At 61.9% G+C, this 12,959-nt stretch overlaps 1 protein-coding gene across 1 annotated transcript in view; it reads right to left on the bottom strand.

The window, feature by feature from the left end:
* Positions 1 to 12,528, bottom strand: part of GLI1 (GLI family zinc finger 1) — a 34,581-nt gene extending 22,053 nt beyond the window's left edge. The window contains exon 1 of the mRNA XM_075901789.2: positions 11,597 to 12,528. The gene's annotated coding sequence lies outside the window, so the exon portion shown is untranslated. The remainder of the gene's footprint in view (positions 1 to 11,596) is intronic.
* Between the last annotated feature and the right edge of the window lie 431 nt (positions 12,529 to 12,959).

The following is a 12,959-nucleotide window of genomic DNA, read 5'->3' as shown; positions in this document are numbered from 1 at the left end:
GGGATGAAATCCGGACGCCAGAGTCCGACACTCCCTGCTGGCCCAGGGGACCCAGGAACTGCCTTGGACCGTGGCGAGATCACACCCCGAGACCGCAGAGCCTCTCTCAATGGCCTCTCCTCCCCCCACGGCCCCCAGCAGGCCCCCACAAACTCAGCGCTGCTCTCGCTCCCGGAGGCCCAACACCAAGTCGCTCACCGCGGCCATTTCCTTTCTGTTATTGTAGGGTCTCCGCGAAGTATTGAGCTGTGAGTACAACCGTTTGTTTTTTGCAGGGTCTCTGGGTAGTGCTGGGGCTGTGTGCACAACAGCTTGTTATTGTAGGGTTGCTGGGGCCCTGTGCACACTGGTTTGTTATTGTAGGGTTTCTGGGGCCCTGTGCGCACTGATTTGTTATTGTAGGGTTGCTGGGGCCCTGTGCACACTGGTTTGTTATTGTAGGGTTGCTGGGGCCCTGTGCACACTGGTTTGTTATTGTAGGGTTGCTGGGGCCCTGTGCACACTGGTTTGTTATTGTAGGGTTTCTGGGGCCCTGTGCGCACTGATTTGTTATTGTAGGGTTGCTGGGGCCCTGTGCGCACTGGTTTGTTGTTGTAGGGTTGCTGGGGCCCTGTGCACACTGGTTTGTTATTGTAGGGTTGCTGGGGCCCTGTGCACACTGGTTTGTTATTGTAGGGTTGCTGGGGCCCTGTGCACACTGGTTTGTTATTGTAGGGTTGCTGGAGCCCTGTGCACACTGGTTTGTTATTGTAGGGTTGCTGGGGCCCTGTGCACACTGGTTTGTTATTGTAGGGTTGCTGGGGCCCAGTGCACACTGGTTTGTTATTGTAGGGCTGCTGGGGCCCTGCGCACACTGGTTTGTTATTGTAGGGTTGCTGGGGTCCTGTGCACACTGGTTTGTTATTGTAGGGTTGCTGGGGCCCTGTGCACACTGGTTTGTTATTGTAGGGCTGCTGGGGCCCTGCGCACACTGGTTTGTTATTGTAGGGTTGCTGGGGCCCTGTGCACACTGGTTTGTTATTGTAGGGTTGCTGGGGCCCTGTGCACACTGGTTTCTAATTGTAGGGTTGCTGGAGCCCTGTGCACACTGGTTTGTTATTGTAGGGTTGCTGGGGCCCTGTGCACACTGGTTTGTTATTGTAGGGTTGCTGGGGCCCTGTGCACACTGGTTTCTAATTGTAGGGTTGCTGGGGCCCTGCGCACTGGTTTGTTATTGTAGGGTTGCTGGGGCCCTGTGCACACTGGTTTCTAATTGTAGGGTTGCTGGGGCCCTGTGCACACTGGTTTGTTATTATAGGGTTTCTGGGGCCCTGTGCACACTAGTTTGTTATTATAGGGTTTCTGGGGACCTGTGCACACTGGTTTGTTATTGTAGGGTTGCTGGGGCCCTGCGCACACTACCCTCCAGCAGCCGGTACCTCTGGCCCACGTGAAAGCGGCTGCTGGTACCACTGACCAGGGGAGCTAGGCCGACTGGCATCTCCCTTTCCCTCCCCGCCACGCACTGCTGGGCACCAGCCGCGAGTCCGGTGGGCGAGACGCCCAGGCCTGTTCCGTTGCCTGGGACCGGGCAGCAGGCGAGTGGGTCACACCCAGCCCCGCAACTGCCTGGCCCCTGCGCTGCGCCGCCCAAGGCCTTTTGTGCCACGGCAGAACGCCCGGCCTGGCTCCGTGGCCCTGTGCTCTCGCCTGCTGGTCCGTGGCCCAGCCCTGCCTCTATTCCACAGCCCTGACTGCTCCCGGTCCTGGAGCCCCCTGCTACCCCACGGACAGACCCCCCTGCGGCGCTGCAGCTCCCCCCCCCGCCCGCGGGGAGACAGGAGAGATGCCAGCACCGCTGCAGATGCCGTGGACACGAGACAGCGGTGCACACGGGCTGCAAGGAGCAGAGATGGGTGCAGGGAGCCCAGGGCTGGGCTGGCAGGGGCTGTGGGTCAGGGGTGAGGGGCAGGGCTGCGGGGGAGCCCAGGGCACAGCAGGGTGGCACAGTGGGGCACTGGCAGGAGGGTGACAGCCTGGGCCCATGGACTCGGGGCAACTGGCCGTGACCTCCCAGCCACACTCCAGAGCCCCCCCTCGACTTGCTGCGCTGGGGGCTTCTCTGGCTCCCCCCAGGGCAGGGCAGTGGGGAGCAGTTTGGTGGCCTCCTGCTCAGCCTCTTGTCCATGGTCTCTGGCGGCTTCTAGTCCTGAGCCAGCCCCCCCATCTCCACCCACTGGCAGCACCGGGCCAGCCTCTGGATGGGAGGGGCCCCCGCAACGCGGTGGAAACACCCAGCTTGGGGGGACAGCACGACCCTGCTTCACACCATCCTCAGCTGCCTCCCCCGGGGACACGCATGCACCACCCGCCAGCACACCACACGGACTGTATGAATAGCACCCATGGCCACACGCACTGTACGTACAACACTTGCGGTCACATGCATGCCACATGGACTGTACATACAACACCTGCAGCCACATGCATGCCACACGGACCATACATACAACAGCCATTGCAACATGCATGCCACATGGACCATACATACAACAGCCATTGCAACATGCATGCCACACGGACCATACACACAACAGCCATTGCAACATGCATGCCACACGGACCGTACATACAACACCTGCAGCCACAGGCATGCCCCACAAATTGTAAATACAACACACATGCTGCTATATGCATCCCATACAGACTGTAAACCAAACATACATTGTCACATGCACATGGACTGTACATACAACATATATGGCCTCACACATGCACTGCATGCACAACACACACCCAGCCACATGCCTGCCATATGGATCATACACACAACACAAGGCCACATGCCTGCCACACGGACTGTGCACAGAACATGCACATGAGGCTCCATGCACACATGCAGAGCACAGACACAAGCACCCCCTGCTACATACATGGTACATGCATGCATGCCACATACACTACACTCCCATGCACACTCGCAGCCCGCAGATGGCCACAACATGTCTGCAGCTCACCCCTGCCCCCTACACACCCAGCACGTGTCTGTGGGCACGCCCGGCCACCCACTCATGCGCTGGTGTCACGCTCCAGCACACCAGGGAGACACGGGGCCATGCTGCCTTCCCCTCCCCCAGCCAGGGTCCAGGCGTCTCCGTGGGCCTGGGCTGGGGGCCTGGCTTTACTCGGCGCTTCTCCCAGAACCCTATGGGGGACCCCAGCTCCCGGCTGTGCCCCCTCTGCCCTCCCGAGGTGCCCACCCGTGTCAGCAGGGGGGCCCAGCGCATAGCCTGGAGGTTTGAACCAGCCGGGGGCTGCAGATTACAGGGGGTGAGTTGCCAATCCCCACCCCCCAGCAGGAAGAGTTTGGGGCAGGAGGGGGAGCAGGAGATGCGCTCCCGTCCCAGCAGCCAATGGGAACGACAAGCCAGCTCCCCCCCTCCGCCCAGCCGGCCCCGGCCCACCCAAGTAGCAGCCTATGGGCATAAATTTGAGAGCCAAGTGCAGGCTGGATTGCAGGGAGCTCTCCCTGCCAAGAAACTCAAACTGACACGCATTCCTCCCCCGCCTGCCAGCAACATGGGCCGCGGCCAGCGGCTGCAGCGCCCGGCGTGCAGGCCGCGCACCGGGCATGGGGGACAGCGGCCTCGGCCTGAGAGTCCCCGGGAGCCGGGAGGGAGGGAAAGAAAGAAAGAAAGAAAGAAAGAAAGAAAGAAAGAAAGAAAGAAAGAAAGAAAGAAAGATGTATTGAGATAGATGGTTAGATGTGGACTGTATGGGGATAGATAGAGGGGGTGTGTAGGGATAGATAGATAGATAGATAGATAGATAGATAGATAGATAGATAGATAGATAGATAGATAGATAGATAGATGGGGTGTGTGGGGATAGATAGATAGATAGATAGATAGATAGATAGATAGATAGATAGATAGATAGATAGATAGATAGATGGGGTGGGTGGGGATAGATAGATAGATAGATAGATAGATAGATAGATAGATAGATAGAGGGGGTGTATGGGGATAGATAGATAGATAGAGGGGGTGTGCGGAGATAGATAGATAGATAGATAGATAGATAGATAGATAGATAGATGGGGTGTGCGGAGATAGATAGATAGATAGATAGATAGATAGATAGATAGATAGATAGATTAGATGGGGTGTGTGGGGATAGATAGATAGATAGATAGATAGATAGATAGATAGATAGATAGAGGGGGTGTGCGGAGATAGATAGATAGATAGATAGAGGGGGTGTGCGGAGATAGATAGATAGATAGATAGATAGATAGATAGATAGATAGATAGATAGATAGATAGATAGATGGGGTGTGCGGAGATAGATAGATAGATAGATAGATAGATAGATAGATAGATAGATAGATAGATAGATGGGGTGTGTGGGGATAGATAGATAGATAGATAGATAGATAGATAGATAGATAGATAGATAGAGGGGGGGTGTGGGGATAGATAGATAGATAGATAGATAGATAGATAGATAGATAGATAGATAGATAGATGGGGGATGTATGAGGATGGATACATAGATAGACCGACAGACATATAGCTAGGTGGACAGACAAACGGACAGGACCCTGTGTCCATCTGCCCCCCAATACCTGGGGGGATCAACCCACCCCCCCATATCTTGCTGCCCCTCGAGGGAAGCTGATGCTTCTCCCCATGCAAGTAGCTTCTGGGCCGGATGCTTGGAGGTCCCAGTGGCGGGAACCTGCCGCCCCCTGTTCTAACCGGAAGGGCGTGTGGGGCCGACGCAGCATCCCCCTGCCGGCCCGGCACGGAGCCCCCAGCCCTGTCCCCAGAGCATGGGCAGGAGGGGCCATTCTCAGAGCTTGGTCCCTCCTGGGAGCCGGCAGGGGAAATACCAGCCCCGCCAGCCCTGCCCTGCCCCTCACGCCTGCCCCCCAGCCCCGCCAGCCCTGCCCTGCCCCTCACGCCTGCCCCTCAGCCCCGCCAGCCCTGCCCTGCCCCTCACGCCTGCCCCTCAGCCCCGCCAGCCCTGCCCTGCCCCTTAGCCCCGTCCCTCTTCTCCCAGCTGGTGCAACCCGGCTCCCGCAGGTTTAACGGCCCCCAGCCCCGGGCGGGGAACCTGACGTCAGGGCTGGGTTAGGCCGTGATCCCAGGCCCAGCGAAGAGGCAGCTCCTCGTGTGTGGGAAATACACCCCGGCCGGGAGCCAAGCCGCTGCCCTGCGAACCCCGGGGCCCTCCCCGGCCAAGCTGCTCCCCAGCGCCCCCCAGTGCCCCCCCGCCAGCTCCCCAGTGACCCCTCAGGGAGCTCCCCAGATCACTGTGTGTCCTGGCCCGGCATGAGACTTACCCCTCCTCCGTCCACCCCATCCACCCCCCAGCTAACTGTGCTCTTCTGCGTAGGCCCCCACCCTAGGCTGCCCCTGCTGGGGGCTTGGCCCAGGGGACTGGGGAGCTGCCGGGGGGGCGGATGTTATGGTGGGGGGGTTGGGTGTTGGAGTGAGGGGCTGGGTGTTATGGGGGGCTGGGTGTTGGGGTGAGGGGCTGAGTGTTATGGGGGATTGGGTGAGGGGCTAGGTGTTATGGGGGGTTGGGGTAAAGGGCTGGGTGTTGGGGTGAGGGGCTGGGTGTTATATGGGGGGGGGTGTTGGGGTGAAGGGCTGGGTGTTATAGGAGTGTTGGGGTGAGGGGCTGGGTGTTGGGGTGAGGGGCTGGGGGGGGGCTGGGTGTTGGGGTGAGGGGCTGGGTGTTATGGGGGGCTGGGTGTTGGGGTGAGGGGGGGGTGGGGGGCTGGGTGTTGGGGTGAGGGGCTGGATGTTATGGGTGTTGGGTGTTGGGGTGAGGGGCTGGGTGTTATAGGGTGTTGGGGTGAGGGGCTGGGTGTTGTGGGGGGTTGGCTGTTGGGGTGAGGGGCTGGATGTTATGGGTGTTGGGTGTTGGGGTGAGGGGCCGGGGGGGGCTGGCACCCCCTCCGATGCCCAGACACTGGCAGGGGCAAGTTGGGGCCTGGCTTCTGGGGGAGTTTGGCCAACCCAGCCCAGCCCAGCCACAGATCAGCCGCCATCCCCCCCCCCCCCCCCCCCCCGTGGCCCCGAGGTCAGCCCAGGGCTGCATTGCTTGAACGCTGCACGGCCCCAGGCAAACACTGCGCCGCCCAACGCCCCTCGCCCATGCCCACCACAGGGCCTGCCCCCTGCACTGCCCGGGCCACGTCCTGGCCACGCTGGGGGCAGCCCCTGGAGAGCCAGCTCCCCAGGGCCCCCGTGGGCTTCCGGTGCTCAGCAGGACCCTCCAGCTGGGCCGCTGGGTCCCTTCAGCCCCAGGGCTCGCGGGGGGCCCACAAGTCACGGAATGCCCAGCCGGGGGCCGGTCCTGCTGCCCCAGGAGCGCCAGGCCGGCCCCTGCTCGCCCTGTCCGGGACGGGGCCGCGTCTCTCCATCCCAGCCCCCCACTGCGCCTGACCCCTCCCGTGGGCCGCCTGCCTCATTCAGACCCCGCTGCTAATCTGCGGGGCCAGACAGCTGCCTCAAAGCCCATCGCTTCAGGTTCAGGGGCTCTGAAAGGAGGCTGATCCCAGCGTGGGGAGGGCGGGGGACCAGTTCCAAGGTGGTCCGCAGCCCGGGGGTTGGGAGAGCCGAGGCCGGGGACGGGGCTGGGTCAGCCAGGCCAGTGCCGGGTCTCCAGGCTCCCCTCCATCGAGCGCCCCAGGGGCTCCCCATAGCTTCCCTAGGAGACGCCCCCCCATTAGCTCCTCTGTGCCGCCCTGCAGAGCCGGGGGCTGCCAGGGGCCACATGCCGGCCGGGGGGGAGACCTACTGCACCGGGGTCCTGCTCCAGAGACCCCAGTTCAGACCCTGGGCAGTGGCCAAGCCCCGCAGTGCCCTGTTCTGGGGGGGGGGTTCCCCCAGCTCTCCGTTAGCCTCCTGGGCAAGCTGGTAAATCCACATGGGGCTGTCCAGCAGAGTGCCCCACAGCGCCTGTGAGCTCACACACGTGTGCACTCGCACACACAAATACACGTACATGCACCATGCACACGTGCGCACACACATACAAACACATGCACACACACACACATACGTGCACACACATGCACGTGGACACACGCACCCATACACATATCCGCACGCGCATGCACACACACACGTACGTACACATGCACACACACACATGCACGTACACATGTACACACACACATGCGCACACACGCACCTGCACACACACACACGCCTTGCTGAAAGCAGGACATCCAGGTAGGATCTCACAATGGCCTATCAGCTCAGGAGGATGGCCAAGGGGCCGGTGCCTCCCCCCAGGGAAGCAAAGGGGGAGGGGAACAAATCCCAAAATCTCCACCCCCCATGATGGATGACCTTAACTCCCCCCCTTTCTCTGTGCTCAGGAAGTCCCGCCTGCCCCGGGCTGAGCAGACAATCCCGCCCAGTCCTGGGCAGCAGAGCCATCCCCACCCCCGCTCGCCGGCCCCGTCACCCCCAGAGAGTGGGGCGGGGGAGGAGTTATGGGGGAGACACGCTTGGCGTTTGTGGTGTGTGAGACCCGTCCACAGTGTCCCGCTTCTCGTCCCCAGCTAGGACCCAGCCAGTCCCCGGCTAGCCTGCGGAACTCCTGGCCACCAGACAGTGCAGCGGGGCTGCCGCGGAGGATGGGGAAGGACCGTGTGGTGCTGGGCAGATGCGAGCCTGGGAAAGGGATCAAACCCCTCCGACTTTGGGGCAGGATGCTCCCCTGTCGGCAGTTCCCCCCTCAGCCGCTGCAGAAGGGGACAAGAAATAGAAAACACCTCGCCTGGAGCCCAGCCTCCCGGCCATACCCCAAGCCACTCACCGCGTAGCAGCGAGCCTGCAGAAAACTGGCCCCACCCGCACAGCTCGGCTCCAGCACGCCCCATAACTGGGCGGTGTGTTGAGATCCAGGGGACAGAGGGGCAGCCCCAAACTCCCCCTAACTCCTCATCCCCAGCTGTTTCTGCCTCTTCCTGCTCCCGGCAGCTGCACCCTGGTTTCTCTGCAGCTTTGGCAGGGTGGGAGGGGCTGCTGGGAGGCAAAGCGGAGACACAACTTCACTGGGAGCCCTACGGGGGGGGGGGGCTCTGCAGCCCCTCGCCTTCCCCACGGAGCCTCGCCAGCCGTCTGGCGCCATCGCTGCAGCCTGCCGGCACTGGGGAAACTGAGGCAGGGCGAGGTGGTGGTTTTGGACCCACAGACACGCTGCGCGTCCGAGTGAGCAGCAGAACCCGGGCGTCCCGGCTGCCCCAACGGGGGCTGGGCGAAGACACCCATAAAGCCAGCTGGGCGGTGGCACAGGCCGGGGGAGACGCGGCAGGCGGGGGGGCCGGGTGAGGCCTCGTGTGAGCAGAACAGGGCAGGCGAGGGGCTGAGGGGGGCTGTAAGCTAGCAGCCCACAGCACAATGGAGCTGGCCCCCTTTGAATGCAAAAGGTCACCCAGGTGCCACCAGGTGCGGGGTGTCCCCCCCCCCCCAGCGGGCCTCGAGTTACGGGAGTCTCCAGCTGTGGGCTCGGCTCCAGCTTCCAGCCTCGCCCTCCCCACCCCAGGGCCCCGACATGTTGCAAGGTGTCCGATGACTCACTGCATGGGACGGAGGCTTCTCTGCAGCGGGCAGCCTCGCCCGGCTCCCTGTGCCGCACTGCAGCCAAGCTCCAGCCAGCTGTGCCGGAGCCCCTCACCTGCAGCCTCTGCCAGCCCCCCAGCCCGGCCCCCTAGCCTGGCCGGTGCCCCTCACTGCCGACCTGCAGCCCCCCAGCCCTGCCGGCACCCCTCACCCCCAACCTCCAGCCCCTGACCCCCCAGCCCTGCCGGTGCCCCTCACCCCTGATCCACAGCCCCCAAGTGGGGGACTGAAATCCCCCACCCACATGACCCATAGACCAGAAGCCACGCTGAGAGCGGGCGAGCGTCCGGGACGGGCCCGAGAAAAGCCGGGATGCGAGGCAGCCTCCCCCGCAGCTTTAGAGCTGCGGCCCCCGTCTGGCCGGGGGTACCGTGCCCAGCTGCCCCGGAGCCGACAGGAGCCGGCGCTGGGCGGGGACCGAGCGTCACATGGAGTCAGTCGCACAAATCAACAAACAGGCGGAAGGGCTGTACCCCTCACCGAGGCCACTTGTATCCCAGGGCCTGCCCTGCGTCCGCCCCGACCCCTGCCCTGCCGCCTGCTCACCCTGCCTCTCCGCCAGTCCTGGCACTGCCTCACCCAGCCCCTGCCCCTCCGCCCTGGCCTGGCACCCGCTGCTTTGGCAGCCAGAGACGCCCAACAATTTACAGCCTGGGAGACAGGGAGTCGTAGCTGCAATGTCACCACCCCAGAGCCGCAGAGGGGCCAAGGGACCCAGCCGGAATCAGCGGTGAAGGCAGGAACAGGGCCCTGGCTCCCGGCCCCTGGCCACCCAGCAGTCCCAGAACAGCCCTGGGGGGCCCAGGGGCAAACAATGCGCTTGATGTAAATTGATATTTAACCTTCAAAACCAGCCCCTGTCCAGCGACCCCGGAGCCTCGCACGGCCCCGGCGCTGCAGAGCTGGGCCAGGCCCCGCTGGCTCCTGGCACCATAGGATGCACCCTTCGGGCCACGGGGCGTGGCCGAGTGCAGGGCCCATGTGTGGCCCCTGAAAATGGGGCCCAGAGAGCGACGGAGACGCCCAGGGAGCCGGGCCGAGCGGGGCGCAGGGGGTATTCAGGGACGCGAATGCACGCTCTCCCTGGGAGCAAACCGCTTCTCAGGGCTGCAGCTCGGAGCCCGCGCGCTGGCTGAACCGGGGCTTTGTCTACAGGGCTGAATTTCAAGCTGTTTCCAAGCCGATGCGGTGCCCCCGCGTCAGCACCCGGCTTTGGGCCTCAGCCGCGGCCCAGGGATGTGAGCAGAACTGGCTGCCCTCCTGCACTGCGCCCGCTGGGCCCCTGTGGCTCCTAACGGGGGGTCTGCTTGGAAAAGCCACTCGCACCCCGGGCACCGAGCCGGCAGGCTCAGCGGAGGCCGAGGGCTCAATGGGCCGTGGTGCGTGAGCCCCCGAAAGGCCGAGACTCTCGGGCAGAGTTTGTAGGTAGAGATCTGGGGTCCATGCAGCCTGGCGGGCCCTGCTCTCAGGTCGGGTCCATGATTTCGAGTCGGGTCCATGCAGCCGGGCAGGGCCCTGATCTGGGGTCGGGTCTTTGCAGCACCCGGCCCGTCGGCACCTCCAGGTGTTATCACCAGGCACCTCCTGCCGAGCCCCCCGCCATGGAGGGGCTCTCCCTTCCCACCCAGCCCTGAACATCTCTGTGGCAAGCCCAGGAACTGCTGACGCGGCAGCGTGCAGCTCAGGGCCCCTGGGCTGGGCCGAGGATTCCCCGGGTGGGGCAGCCACTGGCCTCTCCCGGCCCCCGGGTTTGATTCCCGGTGGCTTCTGGGACGCTCCTCTGGGGAGTGTGAAAGCTGCAGCCTCGCCCTGAACGGGCCCTGCCAACGCTGCCCGGCAGCCGGCCAAGGGACCAGGGGTGCGGCGGGACCGCGCCCGGGCCGGCTCCGGCTCCCTCTGCCCGGCGAGGTCAGGCCCCGGCCGCCGCGCTGGAGATGGGCCTGGCACCGCGGAGGGGCAGGGGCTGGCCCAGGTGTTCCTGGCACGGCCGGGGGCTCTGGGGGGCGGGGGGGGGCAGCCGGCACGCCGGGGATTCCCAGCAGCCACGGACGGGCTGCTCCAGGTGCCCACTTATCACCCAGCCCCATCGCCTCCTTCCCCCCAGATCCACAACCCCGGCTGGGGGGCATCCCCTGCTCTCGGGGCCTCAGCAGCATCCGCCCCCCAGCTCCCTCCTCCTGGCCTGCGGGGCCCTCCCCGCCCCTGCACAGATACCCCAAGGGAGCAGCCCGCTCTTTGCATTCACCTTGAGGCTGCACCTGTCCCTGGAGTCTCCACCCTCCCTCTCCTCCACCTGGTCTGTCCCGGTACCGGCGTCCACCCCGCCCGCCCGCCCCAGGCTCTGCCTCGCACCAGCCGGCCGCATCTCCTTGGGCGATCGCGGCCCAGCCACCAGGCCTGCGTGTGTCTCCGCAGCCCAGGAAAGCACCCCCGCAAATTCCAGTTTGGCAAAGTAATTGGCCGTGCCCCCCACCCCACACACACACTCCCGGCTGGGTTCATTGGACCTGATCTGAGTCCAGACGTCGGGAGCCTCCTGGATTGCATTGCCAAAAGGAGAGGAAGGGAGAGGAGAAAAAAGCGACTTGGAAACTTTGCAAATTAAACTTGGACGAAGGGAAATTTACTGTCAAGTCAGCTGGGTTTTGTTGGCCATGGGGCACATAGGAATTCGAAGCCAACTAGCTACAGTTGCGCTTTGCCTGTGGGCACCGAAGTCTGGAGTCACGGAATAGCTACTTACGCATCTCGCCGCGGCCAAAAAGGATCAAGCCTTTCGCAAGGTTTGTGTGGTTGAAAAAAAACCCCAAAATTAAAATCCTTCCGGCAGGTCCTGCGACAAAGTGTCCTAAAAGCAAAACAATCCCCTGGAACCAGAAACCACAATACTGGGCAAAATTCCTGCTCCCCTCAGAATTGTAGTTAACATTTTATAAAAGAAAAAGTGATTCTAAAAAAATGAATCGTACCTTTGGGAGCTGGAACGGGCTAGTGACTCACGATCCAAAGGAAGGACCCTTTTCTTTTCCTTTTCGGTGTTTTCTCCCCCAAAATCGCTCGCTTTGGTGCCTTGAGGCTGGAACTCCACTTTTCGGGGGACTTGGCTTCTTTCCCGGAGAAAAATGTAACATCCAGCGAAAGGATTAAACCAGCAAACCCAAACCGGCAGCCACGGAGCCTGCGAGCCTTCCCCGTCACAAAACTTTCCCCATCTTTCGTTTCTGTCTTTTCCCTGGAAATCCACTCGAAGGAAAAAAAATGGTTAAAAAATGTGCTTTTTGTCCCATCTGCCCGACGCAGGCCGGGTTATAAATATTCCATTCTCAGACTGCAGCCCGGGACCACCTTGGAGAAGGAAGTTTTGTTTTTCTTTAAGAAACTTTCCTGATGATTTCTTGAGTCTTTCCACATGGGAGAGCGACTCAGCGTTACGCTGCTCGGCTTTGATGCTGCGCTGGGGCTTTGGGGGAAGTGTCAGGAAAGACACAAAAAAATTTTTTTCTCCTTCTTGCCCCTTTCAAGTTGTGGAGCAGTTTTTCGAAGCTTTTTTTTTTTTTTTTTTTTTAAGAAAAACTTTGAAGGCTGAGGGTGGAGGAGGGTTGTGCACTGTGTGAGGCGGTGTGAGGGAAGACCCTACAACTGAATTCACACAGCATGCTGTCTACAATTTCAGAGACACTTTGAAAACCTGGGATGGATCAGTGCACACACTAACACACATGCACACACAGAGCCTGCAAAGACACACACACTGAGCGTGCGCGCACACACATACACACACACAGAGCGTGCAAACACACGCACAGTACGTATACACACACGCACGCGCACAGTACGTATACACACATAAACACACGCACGCGCACACAGTATGTACGCGCACACATGTATACACACACACACACTCACACCAACAGGCAGCCAAATCCGGCTGCAAACTCCCAACTTGCCCCATCCAGGCATCATTTCAGGTGGGCGCTTTTTCATGCTCTCTGCCTGCTCGGCCTCCGTTTGTGGCCCTTGGGGCTGTGGTCTGGACCCATCCGGCTCTCAGGGGCTGTACAAGAGGGGAGGAGTTCACATCGAAGTTCTGGGCCTGGAGGGGCCGGGGTGGGAGGCAGGGCCACCGATGCAGAGTCACGGCGAGGGACTGGGGGGGCAGGCAGGACGAACGTGGGTGGTACCGCGATCTTGGGCAGCTGCTTGCAAGGGCGCTGCCTCCGAGTCCACGGGGCTGGGGCAAACGGGGTGGGGGACTTCTCCCCACTCCGGAGCCCTGGGGGGAGTTAGCAGGAGCCGTGGCTTGGAGCCAGCTCTCCAAGGACTGGGTGC

This window comes from Pelodiscus sinensis, chromosome 31, assembly GCF_052426305.1.
Source record: "Pelodiscus sinensis isolate ZL-2025 chromosome 31, ASM5242630v1, whole genome shotgun sequence".
Classification (NCBI taxonomy): domain Eukaryota; kingdom Metazoa; phylum Chordata; order Testudines; family Trionychidae; genus Pelodiscus; species Pelodiscus sinensis.
The sequence above is the reverse complement of the archived record's forward strand: the minus strand, read 5'-3'. Positions and strand labels throughout refer to the sequence as shown.